This window comes from Rousettus aegyptiacus, unplaced genomic scaffold (assembly GCF_014176215.1).
Source record: "Rousettus aegyptiacus isolate mRouAeg1 unplaced genomic scaffold, mRouAeg1.p scaffold_m13_p_12, whole genome shotgun sequence".
Lineage (NCBI taxonomy): Eukaryota > Metazoa > Chordata > Mammalia > Chiroptera > Pteropodidae > Rousettus > Rousettus aegyptiacus.
Genome location: NW_023416287.1, coordinates 55,823,077 through 55,846,609, shown reverse-complemented (window position 1 = coordinate 55,846,609; position 23,533 = coordinate 55,823,077). Strand labels below are relative to the sequence as shown.

At 36.5% G+C, this 23,533-nt stretch overlaps 2 pseudogenes; both read right to left on the bottom strand.

The window, feature by feature from the left end:
- Positions 1-2,336: 2,336 nt before the first annotated feature.
- On the bottom strand, positions 2,337-20,385 carry LOC107520574 (annotated as a pseudogene).
- LOC118610180 lies at positions 18,132-18,250 on the bottom strand (annotated as a pseudogene).
- Positions 20,386-23,533: the final 3,148 nt, after the last annotated feature.

The window sequence follows — 23,533 nt, the reverse complement described above, 5'->3', positions numbered from 1 at the left end:
TGATGAATCAGGGAAAACCTCTGTATTATGAACTACAATACTTACCACATTATGTCACTTAGTAACAATCCATCCCTTTCCAATTATATGTAGATAAATGTTATCTTGAATTACATATGGAATTAGGGTCAAATGATTCATTTATTTTTAAATTTTAAGAATGAACTTATTTTGTAACTCTTTGTATGACATTGCAAGTTTGCTTGGAAGAGAAGAAAAGAATGGCATAACAGAGCAGTGGAAGCACAGAGTGCCACCACCGTCTTGTATGAGGCACTTTTGGTACACTCTCATTCAGACAACTGCATTCGTATTCTTGTCATACTTTTGAATGACATTTACAGACTGGTAAATATGTTCTTTTATCAAGTTTTATGGTTCCTACTGACAGAAATCCTCACCCAAACTAGCTAATTTAAAAAAAGGAATTAAATGGCAAGCTAAACTTAAGGTCCATAGTTTGGTCTAGTTTCAGAAATGGCTGGATATAGAGGACCAAAATATGTTATTAGCTTTCCGTTTTTTTTCTCTCTCCAATTCTGGCTCTACTTCCTTTATTCTGACTCCATTCTCAGATAGTTGGTTGCTCTGGGGCTGAATATTGCCACTTCACATTTCCAAGTGTTCCACATAATGATCCTAAGATTCACTCTGGATCAGCCTAGGTCTTATATCCACCCTGACCACTTTGACAAAGGAAATGTAAGGCACTGATTAACTTAAGCCATGGTCATGTACTTCACCCTAGACCAAGGGTAGAGCACCTCTCAGAACACGTGACCTGAGACTGTGGTTAAAAGATGTGTGAATGGCTGTTGGAAGGGCAAGTAATAAATGTGCTCTCTGTATATTAGAGGTAATTGTAGCCAAAATAAGTTTATATCAAACCCACTTCAAACAATATTTTGACTGTGACAGCCTGTATTATCTTTTCCACTCTTGCACCAAACACACATATAGTCTTATTACCCTAATTAGTTGAGGACCGATTATACTTGAGGTACACTATGCAATAGAACAGATAAGGAGAATATTTAATCAGACAGTGGAAATCATGGAAGACCTCACAGGAAAGGGAGGATTTTAGTGTCAAGAGATGTAAGGGGAAGGACATTCAGAGAAAGAGAACAGCACAAAGAAAACAGGAAGGAAAATGTAGAATAATAAAGAGATCGGTGAAAGTAAATGTTGGGTTCAAGGTAAAGAGGCTGAGGAAAGGTCAGATAGAATCTTGAGCCTCAGGTTAAAGAATATGGATTTACTCTGAATGTGTTAAAGCACAGGCCAGCAAGCTTCTTAAATAAATATCCAGATAGCAAATGTTTTAAGCTTTGCAGCCCAAGAGGCACAAATCAAGGATGTTATGTAAGTAGTACTTATAAAACAGAACAGAAAACAAATTTCCAAAATGGAATTCAAAATATAATAAAAATAATAGAGTACTTTTTGTAATATAGGCCTACTGTATAAAATTCTTTTGGGGAATCACATTTTACTTAATTGGGGCTCAAAGTTAGTGTGCCTACTGACAAATGCATTGCAAATATTCATGTGTAAAAACCATTCCGTTTACAAGCTGTGCAAAAACAGGAAGCTGGATTTGGTCCACTAGCGATAGTTTGTCGACCTCTGCACTAGGGAATCTTCATGTTTTTGAAAAGGGGAAGTGATCTGATCAGAATGTTTGTGATACCAGAATGAGACAAACTGGAGGCAGTATAGTATAGGCAAGAGATAATGAGAAACCAAATTCGAATATCATGGTTTTCGGGGGGTCATGTAAAGTGAAACAAGAATCTTTGGGCAAGCCAAAGTCGAATGGAACAGCATTAACTACTCATAAGGTTAAACCCTTATTGTAAGGAGAGCGTTCACTCCCCTTTCCATACTTCCTTGACATGTGCGGGGTTTATTATTTGTATTGGGAAAGGAGTCCAGATGCCTTTAGGCAAGTCTTGCTCCTGATAGAAGCTAAGAGAACCTCCAGAATAAAAGTTTAAAAAGATGAGCTGACTGGGCAAGTATAAGGGAAGCTCTTTGAGCTCCATTTCCAGGCACCGCAGAGACCGGATTCTCAATTATCTAATTGATATTCTAATAATCAATGTCTTTTTTTTTTTCCTGTAAATCTCAAATTCACATTCTCTTGTCTTTCTCTTTTTCTCCAAAACTAAAAATTAGTCTTTGAAAAAAAAGAAGAAAGTCCAGAGCCACAGACAAGACCCAGGAAATGGACACCTCGCTGCCCCCCCAGCCCCCACCCCCACCCCCTGCACCACATCCTGGGGTGGGAGTGGGTGGCCAGGCATTGGTTTGGAAATGGCTTCATAGTTTTGTTATAGAAGAGTCCTTATTCTGTTTGTGGTTTTCTGTTGGCTGTGTCCTGGGCTGCATATGCTTGAAGGACTGGACTGTGACAAAGCTAGGCTGTTATTTTTTCCCAACCTGCCCAGAGGAGGGGCTGGGCACAGTGCAAGAATGCTGGGCATTCTTTTTGTGAACATTATTAATACCAGGCATTTTAGTGATTTTACAGGCTTTGCTACTAGAACTCGAGTTTTTATGCTTTTTTTCCCCTTCCGATTTGTCAAAAGAGAGGGGCATAGAAGACACAGCAAGCATTGTGTGAGGCCAGAGAGAGGTCCTCTATAAAGGAGAGCACCAAGAAGGGACAGGAGTCACTGCTGCTGCCTGTCGAGGCCACGTGTCTCCATATGTCTGCGGGGCCACTGGGTGGCCAGGTCTGTCCCGAGGGCTCCAGTTTGGTACTGAGTGGGCTCCACCCATTGCTTGAGTTGTATACAGGCAGACTGTTCTAGGGAGGGCCCACCTAATAGGAGTTCAAAGCTGAACTGGCATTCAAAGTAGTTCTTTTGGGAGGTCCTGAGAATGGCGAAGAGAGAGATGTCTGCAAGGAGAATGAGGAGGAAGACGAGAAGTCCAGGACTGTGCTTCTTCCTCTTTTTGTTACTTGGAAGCTTGTCACTACATGCAGGTGGACAGGTCTTTGACTTCTGGGGATTTTCTGGTTCTGGTTTTGATGGCTTGTAGGATGGGGAAAGGATGACGGCTGGTATCAGGGACACAGAGGAAACGGCCTTGATGGTTGGTCCACGATGTTGAGGGTTGCAGCCACATGAGGGAAAGCTATGGAGTGCGACATGAGGGTGCTCAGTCCGGCGTTGTCACAAAAGCTGCGTTTGAGAGCATAGCTGATGTCATTATGTAAGAGGTGAGTCTGGAGCTGATGGGAGCTGAAAGAAGATACATGGCATTGCGGTTGCTGAAAGGCTGTACAACGGATGCTGGAACAGGGGTGGTGATGTGGGCTACTGGCAAGAGCGTGGTCCATCTGCCACAGAAGGGGACTTTGTAGCTGAAAGAGAATACTGTGTGGCGTCTCCTGATGCAGAGTTAAATTCCTGTTAAAGAAAAAAGAGTCTAGGCCATTTTTTTTCTTCTTCTTAATGCCTCCAAAGTTCCCATTGCCTGCCATTCCTCCAGGTTTGAGCCCATGACAGCCTGGGGTTTTGGGCCATGAGTCTGAGAGGGCAGTAGGGTATTATGCTCTTCAGAGTTGACACTCAGGCAGCCACAGTGTTACTCAGTGACAGCAAATTGGTTAGGCAAGTCCTGAAAATGGGGAAGGGACCTGATGCCCTGTGGCTTGGATTTCTGTGCTTCCAGATCTGTGAATTTAAGTGTTTTTTTTTTTTTTTAACCATGGAGCTTAGTGCAAATTGAAAATGATCCCATCTTCTATCAAACAGATAGTACCCTTGTCCCATGAGGAGACTCCTGAATGAGCAAAACACAAGCTGTCTGGAGTAGTGGGTGGAGAACTGAGAGTCTTAACTTCTCGGATACCTTGGCTCTGTCCTTCATCACTCAACATTTGGCTGTTGAGGTCACCTCCAGTTGGGGGCAGAGGAAGTTCCAGAGTATAGCTACTGTGATATGAAGGTGTGCTGCTGCTTATGCTACTTGCAGATGATGGCCTAGGAAGCACAGAGTTGGGTGGTCTGGATTTTGGAGGGGACGTTACTTTAAATTCTGGCCCAGAGCTTCCTACAGATCCTGGCAGAAAGTTGTGCCTTGGCCAGATTGGTTTGAAGTACTTCCTTTGCCAAAAAGTCAAGAGTTATTCTTTATCTATAACCTCTTTTTCCCAGGTCTTGGCTTTGTGTTCTGCCAGAGGGAAGTCAAATTGCTTTTTCTGGCCAGGGACTGCCCTCCACTGGCTTTGTGAATGTGTCTTGCAGGTGAGGGATCTTGTATAAGGTTTCTTTGTCTCAGGATCCAATACCATACAGTGTTCCTTTGGGTCAAATTCTCTCTCTAAGGTCTCCTGTAAGGCTTGCTGTAGTTTTTGGTGCTATTGTGGTGTTTCTTGTGTATTGTGATGGACGAAATTCCTTTGCCATTTAAGATCTCTGGAGAAGGTGGCACTGACTTGGGCATCAAGACCAGCTTACTTAAGGTGAGGTGGAGACAGCAAAGGAGGTGGCGGAGCAGGCAGTCACTGAAGCAGTGGCCGTAGACTTCATTTGACCTTGGCATCATCTGCCTTCACTATGTTCAGAATTTTTTCTAAACTGACTGCAGAAACCTGAATATATGGTTTGTCCCTTGATCCTTTCAGAGAAAAGACTGTGTGCTGTTCGCTGCTGGAAGTAAGTGGATTGTCTTTGTGCATTTTGAATGACTTTGAAGTACTGCCGGTAGAGTCATGGCCGCTGAGACAGGCTTTTCTTTTCACCTGTACTGATGATGTCCTGGAATTGGAGGGCGGAGATACTGGAGAGGGAAAAGTTCTGCATATTGAACTGTGTCTTCTCTCTGGAAGGAAATGTAGATGTTGGCAGATAAGACAGACATCAAGCTGGTTTATTGGTGGGATTTGTGGGGGAGGTGGTTTTGCAGAGAATTAGTTGGGGGAGGGGCTCAGTAGCTTTTACTGCCACATTAGGTAGATACTGTATCATGCGAAGCTGCTTTCCAAAAAGTAGAAATTATGTGCTGTTAAAACTGAACCTTATTCACCTAGAATCCAAGGTGAATGTGTGAGCATGTTTCAAGAAACAGTGTTTGGGCCATAGAATGTTGTTCACATGGAGGACCAAAGAACCCTGCTTGGACAGTCAGCATTGGAGTAAAGAGATGGTTCTGAATAAGGCAGTGTCAGTAAATTAAATTGTTCTCTAGTCCAGTTCCCACAGATTTATGCTTTAATCTTAGGGTACTTTAGTTTTAGAGTAATGAAGGAAGCAGTTAAAACTGAATTGAAAGATTAAGAACTCTTGAAATTAGCGATTTAATCAGTAACAGGAGACTTGCTCTTGACACAGATCTGGGCATCCTTGACTCAAGTATTTACCACCTTTGGGTAAATGTTAGTAGCAGGGCACTTGTGTAACCCTGACAGTGAGGGCATCCTTAAATTTTGTGCTTTGGCCCCCTAGTCCTGGCCCTAGTTAGCAGGCAGAGACAGTAGTGATGACAATTTTGTTGACAACTAGACGCTAGTAGGGGGCAGGAAAAGGTGAGTTCCATAAGAAGTCATCATGTGTAATCTTGAAAAATTCATAAAAAAGACAGTCACCCCATGAGCACGTGTAGGACATATTCTTCTAGGGTGGCCTCAGAAGAATATACATTTTGCCTCACATCTTCTGTGGCACATAGTGGGTTATAAATATAAGAATGACTCAACCAATCAGATAAATGTGTTATTACATATGAAGGCTTAGGTGTTGTATGGATTCGTGAATTTCCTTTCATAAATCAAATTGTATTTTGGTGTATTATATTCCTCTCAGAAAGCTACAGAGAAGTTATAGCCACGCAGTTGTGTTATTTTCTACTGTTTGCTTTATAATGAAGGAAAACAAGCATATTCTTAAGGAACAGGTGTAGTGCTAGTAGTCAGGAGAATAGCAAATAGCAATGGCCTGCTGCCCTGGAAACAGCCTGGTGTCCTAGCAACAAGCACATTCATTTGCCTGGCCTGCCCTGTGGAGTTCTGTCAACACAGGTAAAGGGCTTACCCACAAACTGAAGTGACAGCCTTTCTGTTCCAGAGTAAAACTAGGCCCATGTACATAAATCTTGAAGTGGAAAGGAAACTAAATTATTCTGTCAAACAGCCAATGTTTGGAAGCTAAAAGGATAACAATGTAAAAGTTAAATTTATTTATATTAACTCTTCATCTAGATGGGCTAGACACATTTCTTTAATTTTTGACTCTCCTAAAGGAAGGATTTAAAATGAAGTGGCAGTGGCTAAAGCCATGACCTACAGCTCTGCTCTCCCTACCTTCTTTGGGTTAAGAGGTGCAGTATTTGTCTCAAACTTCATTTGATCTCTGCTTCTATGTTTTAAGCCATAAAGACCAAGAAAAAGAGGACAGCACATATCCTGGTAGTGATTTGAAGGTTGTAGCTTTCTTTTTTTCATATATTTTACTTGCAATTCTTAAATTCTATGAGAATGGTTAAGATTTTTGTTCAGGAAGATATTCAAAATATCTCATGAGATCAATAGAAAATCTCAAATGATTGGAACTAACTATGGCATAACATATAGGGCAAATTTTTTGAAGCCAGGACAGAAACTTTATATATATTATACATAATACATTAATATATAGCGTAAAATTATAAATAAATTTAATGACCATTCAACATTAAATATTTAAATAAGACTTTTTAAAAGCAAAATGTGTATTGGAATATTGTACTTAAATAAGATTTTTCTTCCTTTAGAATGGTTTAACCCTTTTTATTAGTTAGTATTATAGTCTAGTAAGTCATATACACACATATACAAAATGTTCAAAAGCTTTTCATAACTAAATACTAGGAGAAAAAAATTACTTTAATAATGAATGTCATCTCTTAGTTTAGCCTCTAAAGGAAATTCGGTTTTTCATTGTGATTCAAAATGATGATATCATAAAGCTTTAGTGAATTAGTATTTAAGAAAACTAATAAGAACAATAATAAAACAAATAACAAAATTAGTTAAAAAATTGAAGTGGATGCCTGAAAAATATTTTTGATAACTAAGGAAATAATTGTTTGTAACAAAGAATATGTTGAGTATAACTATATTGTTGTCATTATGAAAACGTAGGGTTTTAGAATGAAATCTTACACAGGAGGTAATAATTTCTTAATTCCAAATTGATGTCTGACCAACCAATTTAGAGACAAAAACTATAAATTCATTGTATTATATTTCAGCTGATTACATTTTGTTAGTTAGTAAAAGAAGAGCACAAACAGATGACTTTTTGGAGTATGATTGAAATGGAAAAACGAATGATGTGAACAATGGTATGAGGCAGGTTTTAGCAGAGCGCAGAGAAAAACTAAGAAATAATCAGATAAAGGCAATCAATATAAGGACAGAGTCTTGAAGAAGACAGCAAAAGGAAATTTTTGTTAAAAATGAATATAGAGAAAGTACTACCTGTGTATGTTGCTGATAGCTTAAATAAATACCCAAATATATTTTATTTTAAGTAATGCCTTTAATTAAATGTAAATGGCAAACATGGGAGTTATGTCAACTTCTATTTTAGTAACTTGTAAAGCAGATTACAAATTTCCAAGTAACAATGTAGTTATAGTTCTTGAAAAAAAAAGTTTCTCTTCAGCACTTAGTTCTGACAGATAATGTATTTTTTCAACACTGAAGAGGTATTATTTTGTTGGCAAAATATGTGAATTTTGATTTTCAGTGTGCTCTTTGAAATGCATTTAATTTTCCGAAGGACAGTTCTGTATAAGGTTAAACATAATGTTTAACAGGAGTTTTACAGTCTTGTTAAACATTTCCTAAGAATTCTCATCTCACTTCTATTTTACTTCTGCTTCTCTGTGGTCACTACTACTGCACAAGAAGCAATTTTGCAAGCATTTAAATGGCCATGAGTCATGTATGAGTCAATTAGATTGCCTATTTTTCAAATCTTTCTAACAGTTTATGAAACAGACTAACCCCTTCTCTCACATTGCATCGGGCCTGGATTCTGCCCTTTTGAAGAAGAATGCATTAGACACCACCCGCTCCTCCCCCCCCACCCCCCAAAAAATCTCAATGAGATCAAGGCAGAAAGAGAAAGTTAGTATCAAACTCTTCTCCCTCTCTTCCTTTTAAAAATGACATATTGTATATTTGAAACACACATGCAATACTCAGAAAACAGCAATTTTTTAGTAACAAGGTCCAACAGATCTCCCCATCCCTAACAAGCAACCCCCGCCAGGCCTTTATTCTTCTATTTTTGTTTTAGATTGCTTATCAAAATCGCAAAAAACTTCCCATGAGAAACCCACTTTCTATGAACACAGGTCTCTGTAGATAGAAGAGAAAGTCAGTGTCTGCTCAGTATCACTCTAGGCCAGTATTTAACAAAGCTAAATATAATGGACTATGAAAAAGAATGGCATAGATAATACAAAAAAAAAAAAAAAGAAGTAGAGAAGAAAAGGTTTTCACTGCCTTTAGGGGCAGCAGACTTTCTCATTTCTTCCTTCCTTCCTTCTTTCATTCCTGTGTGCTAACGAAGCTAATATTAGCATTAATTAGTATTCTCTGAATGCAAGGCAGATGCCTAGGCCACTAGTGATGAGAAATGAACTAATAGTGTGATGAAATAAATTCAACTTGAATTTCTCCTTAATGTGTTGGCATCATAAGAACTACTTACTTGGCCTGCCTCAGTAAGATCATCAGATGCTACTTAATTTTATTCAGCACTAAAAAGAAATGAGCTATTAAGCCATGCAAAGACATGGAGGAAACTTAAATGTATATTACTAAGTGAAAGAAACCAATCTGAAAAGGCTACATACTGTATTTCAACTATATAACATCCTAGAAAGGACAAAATTGAGATAGTAAAAATATCAGTGGTTGTTAGGGATTATGAGGGAGAGAGAGATGACTTTTTAGGATAGTGAAACTACTCTGTAGGGTACTAGAATAGTGGATACATATTATACATTTGTCCATACCCATTGAATGTACAGTACCAAGAGTGAATCCTGATGAAAACGATGGGTGTTGGGTGATAATAATGTGACAATGTTGGTTTACTGATTGTAAGAAATATATCATTTAGTAGCAGAATGTCAGTAATGGGGGAGCCTCCGCATGTCAGGGGCAGGGATATATGGGAACTTTTTATACTTTCCACTCAGTTTTGCTATGAATCTAAAAGCGTTCTAAAAAACAAAGTCTATTAAAAACTTTTTTGAAACTAAAGAAATTTAAACTGCTATTTGTGAGTTATTTAGTATATTTTACAGCATGTCTAAACTTGATTTCTTAGCCATTCAGAGGTAGTTTAAACTTTCAAATTTTTTTCATACCTTTGTGTTAGAGGAAAACACTCTTCTATCAAAATATCAAATAACAATATTGCTTCAAGGAGGCAAAACAACTATAAAAACATAAATGTACTCATGAGATGCATAATGTGACTATACGCATCAATGTTTTTGAAAACCCTTAAAAATTATACAAATTTTACATCAGACACTAAAGAAGGGAAAATATTTCCAGTTTCCTTTTTCAATACAAGTGAAAATAATAGAGACTTGTATATTCAGATAGACACACACATGAATACATATAAACATATGCAAATTCACAGATGGGGAAGTTAGAGACCTGTTCAAAATTATTCTTGTCATATACTAGTTTTCTGACATGCATAAATTAATATTCTGAGACTCAATGTCTTTATCTGTAAAATAAAGATATATCAGGGGGCTATGATAATTAAAATGAAATAATTAGATAAAATTCTAGAACTATAAAGGGCACCTAGTAGGGGCTTAATAAACATTGGTAAATATATTAACTATTCATTAAAATTATCAATATGAACTATTATAACATTTCTCCAACACCTTTCTCTGACATTTTATTCCATATAATTTGATATTTTAAATAAATAATATTACTGTTGAATTGCACATGTGAAACTTACTGATTTTGTTAACCAATGCCACCATAATAAAAACAAAAAAATAAAAATAAAACAAAATAAAATAAATAATATATCTTAGCGAAATATCTGCATTTATCTCTTAACTATGAAAAATGCAAAACTTATTTTTAATAAATTTTTAAAATTTTTTAAATGCATCAATCTAAATATCTAGCCCTTACATTTTAATAGTGAGAAACTGAAAAATAAAGTGAACAATTCACTTATAAATCACTGTTTTTAAGTTCAACAAATGCCAATTCTTAGTCATTATGAATGCATTCTCTCTCTCCTAATTTACTCTTTAGCGCAAAATACATAAAACTCCGGTTTACTCAGAGTGCAAGCAACTGAGACAATCAAATAGTTAAATATTTTAATTATAAAAAACTTCATATTTGCAAAGAAAATCTCAATCAAAATGAATTCCAAATAAGAAAGATAACTTTTTTTTAAATTTAGTTTTCCAGGCTATGCTTTTAACAGTATTTCCTATGAACTTCTATGAACATTCACGTTCATGTCAATACATAATGTTCAAAAAGATGTTGCTGAAGCACACTAAAATCTTTGAATTATTCTGAATAATTTAAAAATAATTAGCATAATTTGCACAAAATAAATTATTTTAAAATATAATTTATTAAATTATTTTTGTCAATCTCATATATTTCAAAAACTACACATAGTGTATAGGGACTTTATAACTATACTGTGCATGGACTATAAAATGCTGAATATATATCTTAGGCTGTAGTGATGACTGTATATGAGTTCTGAGAACTTGAAGACTGGTATTTAGAGGCAATGTATTTTAGAAACAGCTGAGGAAAGCTTTTTAGCTTTTCAAATTTAGTCTTTAAAAGATAAGATGTACCATGTATATTCATGGAAATATTTTGTATTCTTAAAATACTTTTAATGAATATGGCTTCATTGAAAATAGTGTGGATAGATAAAATCATTTTGTTGGAAATATAAAGCAGATGAATTAATATAAAGGATAAAAGACTCTAAAAAGTACTTTGCTCAAGAGGCTTCGTTCATCCCTCTTATGACCACATCAAAGTTGTGACAGAAACACAGAGCAAACAGCAAGCAAAGTTGCCTGGGATCTAAAGGAACAGAAGCCCTACAACTAGAGAGAAAAATAAGAAATCACCCTGTAACGATAGAAGGTAGGAGGGGGCAAAGATGCAAGGCTGTCCCTGAGTGGCTGAGTGAGACAGATGCCTCTTAAAGGGAGCTAGTTGGAGAGTGGATTTTTGTGGTGATGGATCTGCTTGCTCTGAGCACCAGTGTCTAGTTGGCTGCATAGGGGGCACCAGGGACTTACAGGGGGACACTAAGTTGTTGGAGTGAAGGGCTGGAGGCAAGGATCTCTCTTGGGAAAAAGTGTTGGGTATCCATTGTTCTTCTGTTGAGCCCTCCCCACTTCCAGTGTGCGGATGCAGCACTGCCATAGCTGAGAAGTCATCAAATTGGATAACAGAGGTCACTTAGCCCAGAGGATTCCCTGAAACTCTGCCTCCCCCAACTCATGGTTCCACCCAAGCCACATCCAATTGTGTCCTCCATGAGTCCAGTACTGCTTGCTGAGCAGCACCAAGATTCACACTGGTGACAGCTGGCCTCAGTTTCTGGTGTGGCCTCTGGAGGCAACTATAAGCACGGTATCTGTGGATTGCTTGCTAAATCTTAACAGATGGCCCCAGCGGGGCACAGGTTGAGACTCAAGTTGGCTTACAGCTAAACTTCACCCTCTCAGGACTGTGCCGGTGGACACCTACTACACAAAGCCACACTAATGAGATCAGGAGACTTAGGATCTTTGCTTAGTACATAGAAACAGACACAGAAAGGCAGCCAAAATGGGAAGACAAAGCAGAAACCATATGAGAGAACAGAACTGAGATCCAAGAATAATGGACTCAAGCAATCTAACGGATGCAAAGTTCAAAACATTGCTCATAAAGATGCTCAATGAACTTAAGGAAGTGTAGATGAATTCAGTGAGAACTTTAACAAAGAGATAAAAAACATAAAAATGGAAATGGAAATTATAAAAGGGAACCAGTTAGAAATGGAAAACATTATCTGAGATGAAGAGTATATTAGAGGGAATAAACAGAATGGATAAAGAAGAGGATCAGATCACTGATATAGAGGATGGAGAAGCCAAGGACACCCAATCAGAATGCCAAGAAAAAGGAAACCAAGATATAATAATAATTTAAGGAGCCTATGGAATATAATTAAATGTCATAGAAGTACCTGAAGGAAAACAAGAGATTAAAGAGCTATTTGAAGAAATAATGATGGAAAAACTCCCCTAACCTAGTGAAGAAAATAGACATACAAGCCCAGGAAGCTCAGAGAGTCTCAAAAAAAATGAACTCAAAGAGGCCCACACCAAGACACATCATAATTAAAATTCCAAAGTTTAAATACAAAGGGAGAATCTTAAAAGTAGCAAGAGAAAAGCAGTTAGTTATCTATAAGGGAGCACCCATAAGACTGGCAGCTGATGTCTCAAAAGAAACTATGCAGGACAGAAAGGTTTGGCACAAGTATTCAATAGAATGAAAAACCAGGATCTACAACTAAAAATAATTTATCCAGCAAAGCTATCATTTAGAGTCGAAGGACAGATACAGGGCTTCTCAGACAAAAATAAGCTAAAAGAAATTATCAACAGCAAGCCAGTATTACAGGAAATGTTGGAGGGACTTCTTTAAGAAGAAAAAACATGTACCAAAAACATGAGTAAAGGATGGTAATAACTACATATTTATCAACAAGTACCTCAAATGGAAAAAATTAAGTGCTCCAACCAAAAAATAGAGTGGCTGAATGGATAAGAAAACAAGACCCCTCCATATGCTGCCTACAAGAGGCTCACTTCAGATTAAAAGACACACAGACTAAAAGGAAGGAGGTGGAAAAAGATAATGCCTTGATGGACCTAGAGGGTATTGTGCTAAATAAAATGGATTGGATAAAGAAAAATATTGTATGATTTCAAGTACATGTGGAATCTAAAGAACAAAATAAACAACAGCAACAACAACAAAAGTGGAAATAAACTCATAGATACAGAAAATATTTTGAGAACTACTAGATGAGATTAAGAAGTACAAATAGATAGTTACAAAATAGACATGCAGATATAAAGTGTAGCATATGGAAAATAGTTAAGAATGTTGTAATAAATATGTAAGAGAGAAGAGGAATGCCAGATTTAGTAAGGTGATCACTTTGTGAGTTATATAGATCTCTAATCACTATGCTATACAATTGAAATACATATATTATTATATACCAACTATAATTTAAAAAAAAACTCATTGAATTTTACAATGTAAATACGAGCAACTAATTATCTATTATAGTTCAATAAAGTTGGGGGGAAAAAGAGAAAAAATCAAGGACTCCAAAGAGCTTAAAGTAAATTAATTAATTAATATAATTTACTCACTATATATGTAAGTCAAATCATTATGCTGTATGCCCTAAACTTATACAGTGCTGTATGTCAATTATATCTTGATAAAACTAAAAAAAAATTGCTGAAATGCCAACTGCTTCACTTTATAAAGTAAAAAAGTGATTTGAAAAAAATATAAGCCTAAATTAAAGCATCAACTTTTTCACTTAAAACTAATTAGTTAAGATGATAAATCTTATTGATGCTTATGAGACAGTATTAATAACTAATATTTACTGAAAGTTTTACAGTTTATTAAATTATTTTTATCAATTATCTTTTTTGTTTTTCACAACACCATCGGAGGCAGGCATTATCATATCCTCATAGGCCAGATGAGAAAGTTAAGACTCAGAAAAGATACTCCCTGTTTTCATATTTATCTTTTCTTCCAATTCACAGCAAAAAATTTTTCCCTTTCTTTAGGCAGTAAGAGATGTTTTCTGGTTTGTCGTCTTTTTTTTTTTTTTTTTTTTAAGTTCCTTGCCAGGGAAATAACAGTCATGAATAGGTGGTGATGTGATACTATTTTCTCCACCATTGACAAAACAAGCTATGATGGCTAATGCTGCCTTGTTAGGACTAAAAATGACCAAAACACTCCACTATTCTGATATCCAGAAATAGATATCGAGTCAATCCTGGCTTCCTCAGGAATTTAGGTTGGCATTTAAGGAGTGGGAGTGTGTGTACTCTGGCATTAGGGGTCACTCTGATGCTCAGTCCCACTGCTGTTTACTAGAACATTAGTTTTGGGGAAGTACAGGATAAGGAAACAGGCTAGAGATCCCAAAATGTAAGTAGTAACACAACAGAGTCTTCCATATAGTATTTCAAATTTCATCTAATCCACTATTTTAACTTATCGCCATAAAATGCTTTCTAAAATTTTTCTCCTTTGCTAATGTGAGATTGCCTTATATTTGGAGGGTATATGTTTTAGTCACTACACAGCTCTCAGTTTGTTCTGTAAGGCAAATAGTTCTGTTTTTAGAAACATGTTTACTAATTTAGTTATCTGACAAAATTAGATTAAGATATTTGACTGGGGAGTGTAAATGGAGTACTTTCCAATTCATGATCCTGAAAGGTTTGTATTGAAGAAGACTTGGCAAAAGAAGCATTAACATGGATAAAGAGAAACATTATATAATTATAAATGGGATATAATTAAAACTCATCAAAAAGATGTAACGATCTTCAATGTGTATCTTCCCAATAACAGGGCTTCAAAATATATGAAGCAAAACTAATAGAACTAAAGGGAAAATTCACATTCATACATGGAGACGTCAACACTTCTTTCTCAGAAATCAAAAGAACAATTTAACTAAAAAAATCCACAGGGTGTAAAAGAATAGTACTATCAACCAACTTGACCATATTTACATTTATAGGATATTTCACCATCGGCAGAATATACAAATTTTAAATGCACATGAAACATTTACCAAGGTAGACCATAATCTGGACCATAAAACAAATCTTAACAAATTTAAAGTATTAAAAACATTCACAGAATAGACACAGAAATTCATAGAGACAGAAAGTAGAATACAGATTAGAAGGGGCTGAGGGAAAGGAGAGTTATTGTTTAATGGGTGAGGAATTCCTATTTAGAATAATGAAAAAGTTCTAGAAATAGTAGTGATAGTTATACAACACTGAGAATGTGCTTAAAACCATTGACTTGTACACTTAAAATATTTAAAATAGTAAATTTTGTGTTAATGTGTATTTACCACAATATAAAAAAGTCAGTTGGGAAAAAAAAAACAACAACAACACATACTCAGTATATTATTTGACCAAAAAACAGAATTAAATAAGAAAACAATAGAAAAAATCAGGAAAATCCTCAAGTATTTAGAAATTAAACAACACATTTCTAAATAAGCCACATGTCAAAGAGGAAATCTCAAGGTAAATTAGAAAATATGTGGAACTGAATGAAAATACAACCTACAAAAATTTGTGAAGTGTAGCCAGTACTTAGAAGAAAATTTGTAGAACTGAACATTTGTATTAGAAAACAAAAGTCTAAAACCAATAGCCGGTTTTCAGCTTAAGAATTTAGGGAAAAAAGAGGAGCAAATTCAATGCAAAGCAAGTAGAGGAAAGGAAATAATAAAGTTTGAATGGAAACCAATAAATTTGAAAACAAAATAATAGAAAAAAACACAATGAAATGAAAAGCTAATTTCTTGAAAAGATTAGTAAAATTTATAAACCTCTAGTCAAACTGACCAAGAAGAAGAGAAGATACAAACTACCAATATTAGGAATGAAAGAGGGACCACCACTACAAACAATACAAACATTATAAGGACAATGTCATTGAAAGGAAGACCATAAGGCAATTTGCAAACATCGCATGCATTTGTTTTATATGAGTATCTATAGCCACATACAGTATCAAAATGGAAATTAAAAGGGAAGGAATTCAGTGTACAGAAGACAAAACAATACCTTTTTATTTTTAAAACTTTATATGTCTATATATCTGTATCTATGTATCTAGATATAGCTATAGCTATAGAGACAGATATATAGACAAATAGAGATATAGATAGATATAATTATAGCAGTTTATTTAAAGCTTATGGTCACTTAAGTTAGATCACATTGTAAAAGCACTACGTTTTTAGTCCCCCTTCATGTTTTATGTTTTTGATGTCATATTTTACATCTTTTATTTTGTGTCTCCCCTAACTGCTTATTCAGTTATAGTTGATTTTATTACCTTTGTCTTTTAACCTTCATACTAGTGTTTTAAGTGGCTGATCCACTGCCTTCACTATATTTTTGCCTATTTCTAGTTATGGTCTTTTACTTTCCATTTAAATAAGACCCTTTAACATTTCCTTTAAGGATCATTTATTGGTGATGAACTCCTTTAGTTTTTGCTTATCTGGGAAACTCTTTATCTGTCTTTCGATTCTGATTGATAATCTTGCTGGTTTTTTTTTTTTTTTCTTTCAGCACTTTAAATATAGATTGCCACCCCTTTCAGGCCTGAAAAGTTTCTGCTGAAAAATCAGCTAATTGTCTTATTGGGTTTCCCTTGTATATGACTAGTTGTTTTGCTCTTGCTGCCTTTAAGATTCTGTCCTTTATCTTTAACTTTTCCCATTTTAATTATAACATGTCTTAGTGTGGTTCTCTTCGAGTTTATCTTCTTTGGGACTCTGCTTCCTGGACTTGGTTGTCTATTTGCTTTCGCAGATTAAGGAATTTTTCAGCCATTACTTTTCCAAATATGTTTACTGCTCCCTTCTCTCTCTCTTTCCTTTGGGATCCCTATAATGCAAATGTTAGTATGCTTGATGTTATCCCAGCGGTTCCTTAAACTATCCTCACTTTTTAAAAAAAACTCCTTTTCCTTTCTGCTGTTCTAATTGGATTGATTTCCACTATTCTGTATTCTCAATCACTGATCTGTTCTTCTGTATCTAATCTGCTGTTGTTTTCCTCTAGTGTATTTTTTTTGTTTGTTTCAGTTATTGTATTTTTCCACTCTGATAAGTTCTTTCTTATATTTTCTAAGTCTTTCTTGAAGTTCTCACTGTGTTCCTCTATTCTTCTCTTATGGTCAGTGAACGTGTTTATAATTACTACTTTGAACTTTTTATCAGGTAAATTACTGCTCTTTGTCTCATTAGGGTTTTTATGGGGTTTTATCTTGTTCTTTCATTTAGATTATATTCTTTTGTCTTCTCATTTTGTTTAATGTTTTGTGTTTGTGTCTATGAATGATGCAAAACAGCTACCTCTCCCAGTCTTTAAGGAGTGACCTGTGTAAGAGTGACCCCTATGTAGAATGTGTGTGCCAGGCAGCTTTGACAAGCCAGCTGGAGCTGGAGCAGATGTGGGCTAGGATGTCGAAGGGTGCTCTACACTGGGGCTGCCCTTTGGGGATGGCTAGAGCTGGAACAGGCATAATCAAGGGGTTTCAGAGCACTTCACACTAAAGCCACCATGCTGGGATAGCTGGAGCTGGGATGGGCACAGGCTGAGGGATCCCGGGATGTGCCATGCTGGGGCCACCTTTGTAATAACTGTTAAAACTGGTTTAGGCCAGGGCTCAAGGTGCACTAGGACAGTTTTGGCAAGCCACTTTAAGAACCTGAACAGTGCTCCTACCCAGGGCTATAAAGGTAGTAGGAGAACATAAAACATAGGGTTTGCCAGCACCACTGATCCTGGAGAAAACTTCAGCATTGCCCACCCATTTGGCAGACATAGTAAGAAAATTGATTTCCTTCACCTATAATCTAGGTGCCCTTTAAACTACTAGGTTTTTTTTTCATGGACAGTTACATGCAAAACAAACCAGACCATCTTTTTATACCATGTACAAGCATAAACTCAAAATGGATTAAAGATTTCAATATTAAACCCAAAGCCATAAAATTCCTGAAAGAAAATATAAACAGTAAATTCTCTGGCATTGCTCTTGGAATTCTTATTTTATTTTTTAATTTATTTTTTTAAAGTTTAAATGCTTTTTATTTTCTAATTAATTAATTAATTATATTTTTAAATTGAAGAAATGATTAAAATGTTTTCCTCCATCTACCCTCTCCCCTCCCAGTATAATTTTTTGATTTATATATATATATATATTTTATTATTATTTATGCCTACAGCACCCAGTCTTCTTAGGTGGTCTCCCATCCAAGTACTAACCAGGCCCAACCCTGCTTAGCTTCCAACATCAGACGGGATCGGACTTTTTCAGGGTGGCATGGCCATAGACCATGGACTGAGGCTCCCCTGGGGTGCAGATGTGCTAACCACTACACTATGGAACAACGTCCAAACTTTTTTAGATATATCTCCTCATGCAAGGGAAATGACAATGAATAAACAAATGGAACTACATCAAACTAAACTTTTTTGCACAGCAAAGGAAATCATCAACAAAATGTAAAAGACAACCTACAGAATGGGAGAAGATATTCATCAATGATATATCAAATAAGGAGTTAATATGCAAAATATATAAAGAATTCATACAACTCAACATTAAAAAAAATAAACAATCCAATTAAAAAAATGGTCAGAGACCCTGAATAGATGTTTCTCCAAAGAGGACAAACAGATAACTAACAGATATATGAAAAAATGCTCAACATCTCTATTCATCAGAAAAATGCAAATTAAAACCACCATGAGATATTACTTCACACTTTTCAGAATGGCTATCATCAATAAACCAAAAACAAGTATGGTGTAGATGTGGAGAAAAGGAAACCCTCATTCACTGTTGGTGGAATTGCAAATTGGTACAGCCACTATGGAAAACAGTATGAAGTTTCCTCAAAAAATTAAAAATAGAATTACGTATGACCCAGCAATTTCATCTCTGGGTATTTATCTGAAAAAATCCAAAACATTAATTCGAAAAGATGTGTACATCCCTATGTTCATTACAGCATTATTTACAGTAGCCAAGATATGAAAGCAATCTAAATGTCCATAAAGAAGAAATGGTATATATATAGAATGGAATATTATTCAGTCATAAGAAAGAATGAAGTCTTACCGTTTGAGATGACGTGGTTGGACTTGGAAGGTATTGTGCTAAGTAAAAGAGAAACACTACATGATTTCACTTATATGTGGAATCTAAAGAACGAAAAATAGAGAGAGACTCATAGATACAGAGAACGAACTGACGGTTGTCAGACAGGAGAGGAGGTTGGCAGGCTGAGTTAAAAAGGGCAATGGATTAAGAAGTACCAATTGGCAGTAACAAAACAGTCATGCGGATGTGAAATACAGCATGAGGAATATAGGCAATAATATTTTAACAACTATATATGGTGCCAGGTAGGTACTAGAATTATGAGGGAGGGGTGGGAAAGGGAGGGCAAGGGGAGGTGGGGGTATCACTCCGTAAGTTATAGGAATGTGTAACCACTATGCTGCATACCTAAAACCAATTTAATATTTAATCTCAACTGTAATTTTTAAAATTAGAAATAATAAAAACAATAAAGTTTGTCTTATAATTTCCACATATGTGACATCTTAGGGTTGGCATCTGTTAATTGTCTGTTCCCTTGATAATTGATCACATTTATCTGGTCCTTTGTTTATCAAGAATTTTGAATTATATTCTGGATTTTTTGAATATTAAATAATGTAGATATAAATCATGTTAAAATTTTCTAAAGGATGTTATTATTGTTATCATTATTACTCTTTTAGCTGATGATCAACCCAGTTAGCTTCATATTACAAATTTTAAAAATCACTTTCTAGACAGTGAGCATGATGTCTGGATGTGCAGTGAGCATGATGTCTGGGTGTGCAGCATCCTCAAACCTGCCAGGAAGCTAGCAGATTCTCTGTGCCCCCAAGGACTCTGATATCACCACGGAGGATTCCCAGCGTGGCTCAGCCCCCAGCTACTGGGCTATCTGCACCAACTTCGCACGCAGCCAAAAGGGAGTTCTGTTTGCTGAGATTATACTTTGCTTGGCGATTCTGTTGTGCTTCAGTGCCTCTGCACCAGTATATTATTCCCTGTCTGCGGGTCATATAACCATTGCTGTTTTCTTATTTGCCATCTACTCATTTAATCTGCACACCAAGATACACTTCATCAGCTGGCGCTGGGGTGATTTCTTCCAAAGCTTTGTGGCGGGGATCCTCTACATGATCATTTCCCTTATTGTCCTTGATAAGAAGGAAAATATCTTCACGGTCACCGCAGGGGTACTTGGCCTAATCGTTACATGCCTACTTACCTATGATGCCTTTATCACCTTCCCCTTGTGGGATTAAAGACACAGAAGCCTGTACTGATCTTGTAGATGTCCCGGTATAGATAGGTATAGTGAATTCTCTTTGTTCCTCTCTGCAACCTGCAAATAATGACTCCATTGAATTAAATCTTCCCCACTTCTATAGCACTCCCAGCCAGCTCCCAGCCCCTTATTGAAGTAAAAATGCCTTTATCGAAGAATCTGTCTTCCAGCCTGCCAGTCAACCCTCCAGGGTATGGCCACCTTTTGGGGTGTGCCTAGGTTCCCCTTAGGCAGTGTTCAAAAGGAGACACCAGTTCTACGTAGACTATGCCACCACCTAAGCCACAAAGTTATTGACATAAGCGTTTCAAATTTGACTCCAGATTGACCAACCTCAAGTAACCTCAAGTAACCTCCCTAGTCTGTGTGTGTGGTGTGTGTGTGTGGTGTGTGTGTGTGTGTGTGTGTGTGTGTGTGTGTGGAGGGGGTGGGTGCAGGGGGAGTGCTTCAGAGGAGGGATAAATAAATAATAAACAGATTGTTAGAACAGCAAAAATCACTGCCCACAGAAAGTGATTCAAATCTCAGTTCAGTTTTTAAATTTTGTCAATGCTGCTTTAGGTCTGTTTAACACACACACCTCTAAAAGGTTAGTCTGAGACCTGGTTAGTGGTTTAAATCTTAGTTCTATTCTCAAAACTTTGCTATGCTGCTTCGGGTCTGTCCCATGCATATGCAGCTCGAGGGTAAACTAGGGACTTGTATAGTTTCCTACGCATACAATGTTGAGATTTATCTTTGTTTCCAGTTTATTTCTCTTCTCTCATACTCTTGGCCCCACAGAGTACCCATTTCTCAGTTCTTCTGTGCAAGAAGATGAAGTTTCTTTTAGAGTTTTAACTGCCTATATAACCGCAGCTGAGCAGTTCTGTACTTTGGGCCTGTCCTTGGGGCAAAGCCATAAGAGAAAAGTGGGGGGAAATGAAAAGCTCATTCTCAAATTGTGTTACTGCTTCAAGTTTTGACTCCATACCACATTAAGCCTGATTTTATTTACTTTTAATTTTTAACAATCCTTAAGTAACTGTTTTTGTGTATTTTGCCCAGAGTTTTTAGCTGTAATCAGAGGGTTGATAGGCCATCATGTATATACTCTCTTAGAATTAGAAGCCTTGTCCTGATATTTGGTGAAAGAAAAACATTTTCTAAGGATATTTCTAAAGATATGAGAAATTAAGATAATGGATGATTGAGGTCTTAGAGATAACACAGTCTAATGGAACACCCTCAGTAGTTGCCTGGGGTAGGAAATGGGTAAGAGTGCTAAGTATAGACAACAATCAAGTGTTTCCTTAAAATAACTGACCAGTCAGAACTCAAGCATTCTAGTTATGCTGAGATGTCTCGATGCCCTTTCTCATACTCTTCTTCAGCCTTACGCAAACATCTTTTATTGATATCTAGGACAGTGAGTTAGCAATTATGCTACTCTGAGCTCTAGGAATTCCATGGAGCCCTCTCAGGGCCAAAAGTAGTAGGGAATGCCTGGACTGAGGTGCTACTCCCTCCTTCAGTTAGAGCAGCCCACTTCTATTTAGTTTTCGTGTTGGATTGTTATAAGATCTTATAACAATTAAGATTTACAATGATAAAAAAAAAATCATGTTAGCTACCAACGTCAAAATACCATCACATATGACTACTGCTGATCAGTCCCAGTAAAGAGCCTGGGACTGATCAGCACTAGTCATATGTGATGGTACTTTCCAACTCTTCTTTACTGATGCTTATAAAATAGCTAAGATACTCTAGATAGGAAATACTGAGGACTTTTCAGGGATTGTCTGAGGCCCTAGGGAAAGTTCAGAGCAAAAAAACTGTTTCTGCTCCCCTGATTTAAAGTGCTGGTCAGAATACTGGAAAATAGCTATCATCAAATCTAGTGCTTAATTTTCTTACTGCCAAAGCAAACCAGCTTTGCTAGATGACAAAGTTTTCAAACCAAGATGATAGTGATTTGTTTTACCACTTTGGAGAATATTTGTTTTTTTATGAGGCTCCTGAAAATGTTAAGTACTTAACACAAAGAAACTGTCATAATATTTGCATTTAAGGTATTAGGCTAGTGGGGGAAGAGACTCTTCCTTGGGTGTCTTACAACACACAGGTTATGTAAGTAAGTAAAACAATCTTGGGCCCGCACTTTAGGGTTAGGATGATGGCTGAATAATAATAGCACTTAATAGTTCTTCTCCCAACCTTTCATTACATGTTCATGAAGAGGTACAAAGAGATGAAATTCACAACCCCCGAAATAAAAGAAAAAAGTCAATCATAGAGTAGATTTCTGGAAGTATTTCTATTGTTAAATTTTTAATAGTGCCAAATTAAGAAACAGAATTGATATCCGAGGCATATGGCATCTTTTGAATCAGAAATGCACAGATGGAAAATAGATAGGTAGAACTTTGTATCACACCTCCCTTTAATTCCCCTCACTGACCACCTATAGTTTGGGGATACAGGGCTTCACTAATGAGAAAGCTGAGCAGCTGTAGCTTTTACTGTGTGGAAGCAGATCTCTGAATGGTAAGAGTTCACCTTTTTGTCATTAATAGCCCCTCTTAATCAATTTAGTTTCTACAATCCACAGTATACAATAAGGCCAGGATAAAGAGAATGGAGACCTTATATGATTTCACTTATATGTGGAATCTAAGGAACAAAATGAACAAACTAATCAAAAATTGACTTACAAATATAGAAGACAATTTGGTGATAGACAGAAGGGAGGGGGTTTGGGAGGATGGGAGAATGCAGTGAAGGATTAAAGTACAAATTAGTAGTTGATAGATAGCCATGGGGATGGAGAGCACGGCATAGGGAATACAGTTAGCATTAATATATTGGATAGGTGGAAAACCAGAGGAGAGAAGGAACAATTAGGGGAATCATTTTATAAACTATATAAATGTCTAAACAATGTACTATATACTTGAAACTAATCAGACAAAAACCCTTAAAAAGAGAGAGAGAGAGAGAATGGAGACCTTGACATATGTACTCCTCTCAAAGGCAAAACATTTCAGGTGAGGTAGAAATAGAGAAACCTTAAAAGTAGTGGAAGCCGGGAAAGGGGTTGTCATACACCCCGCAATGTCATTAAAGAAGAGTATAGAGTTAAATTCTCTAGATTAAACATCCTCTTTCTAATAGAGAATCATGAAGTGATTTTATTTCATTTCAAAAGAACTACACAAGATAAATGGCTGTGAAGCAATAAA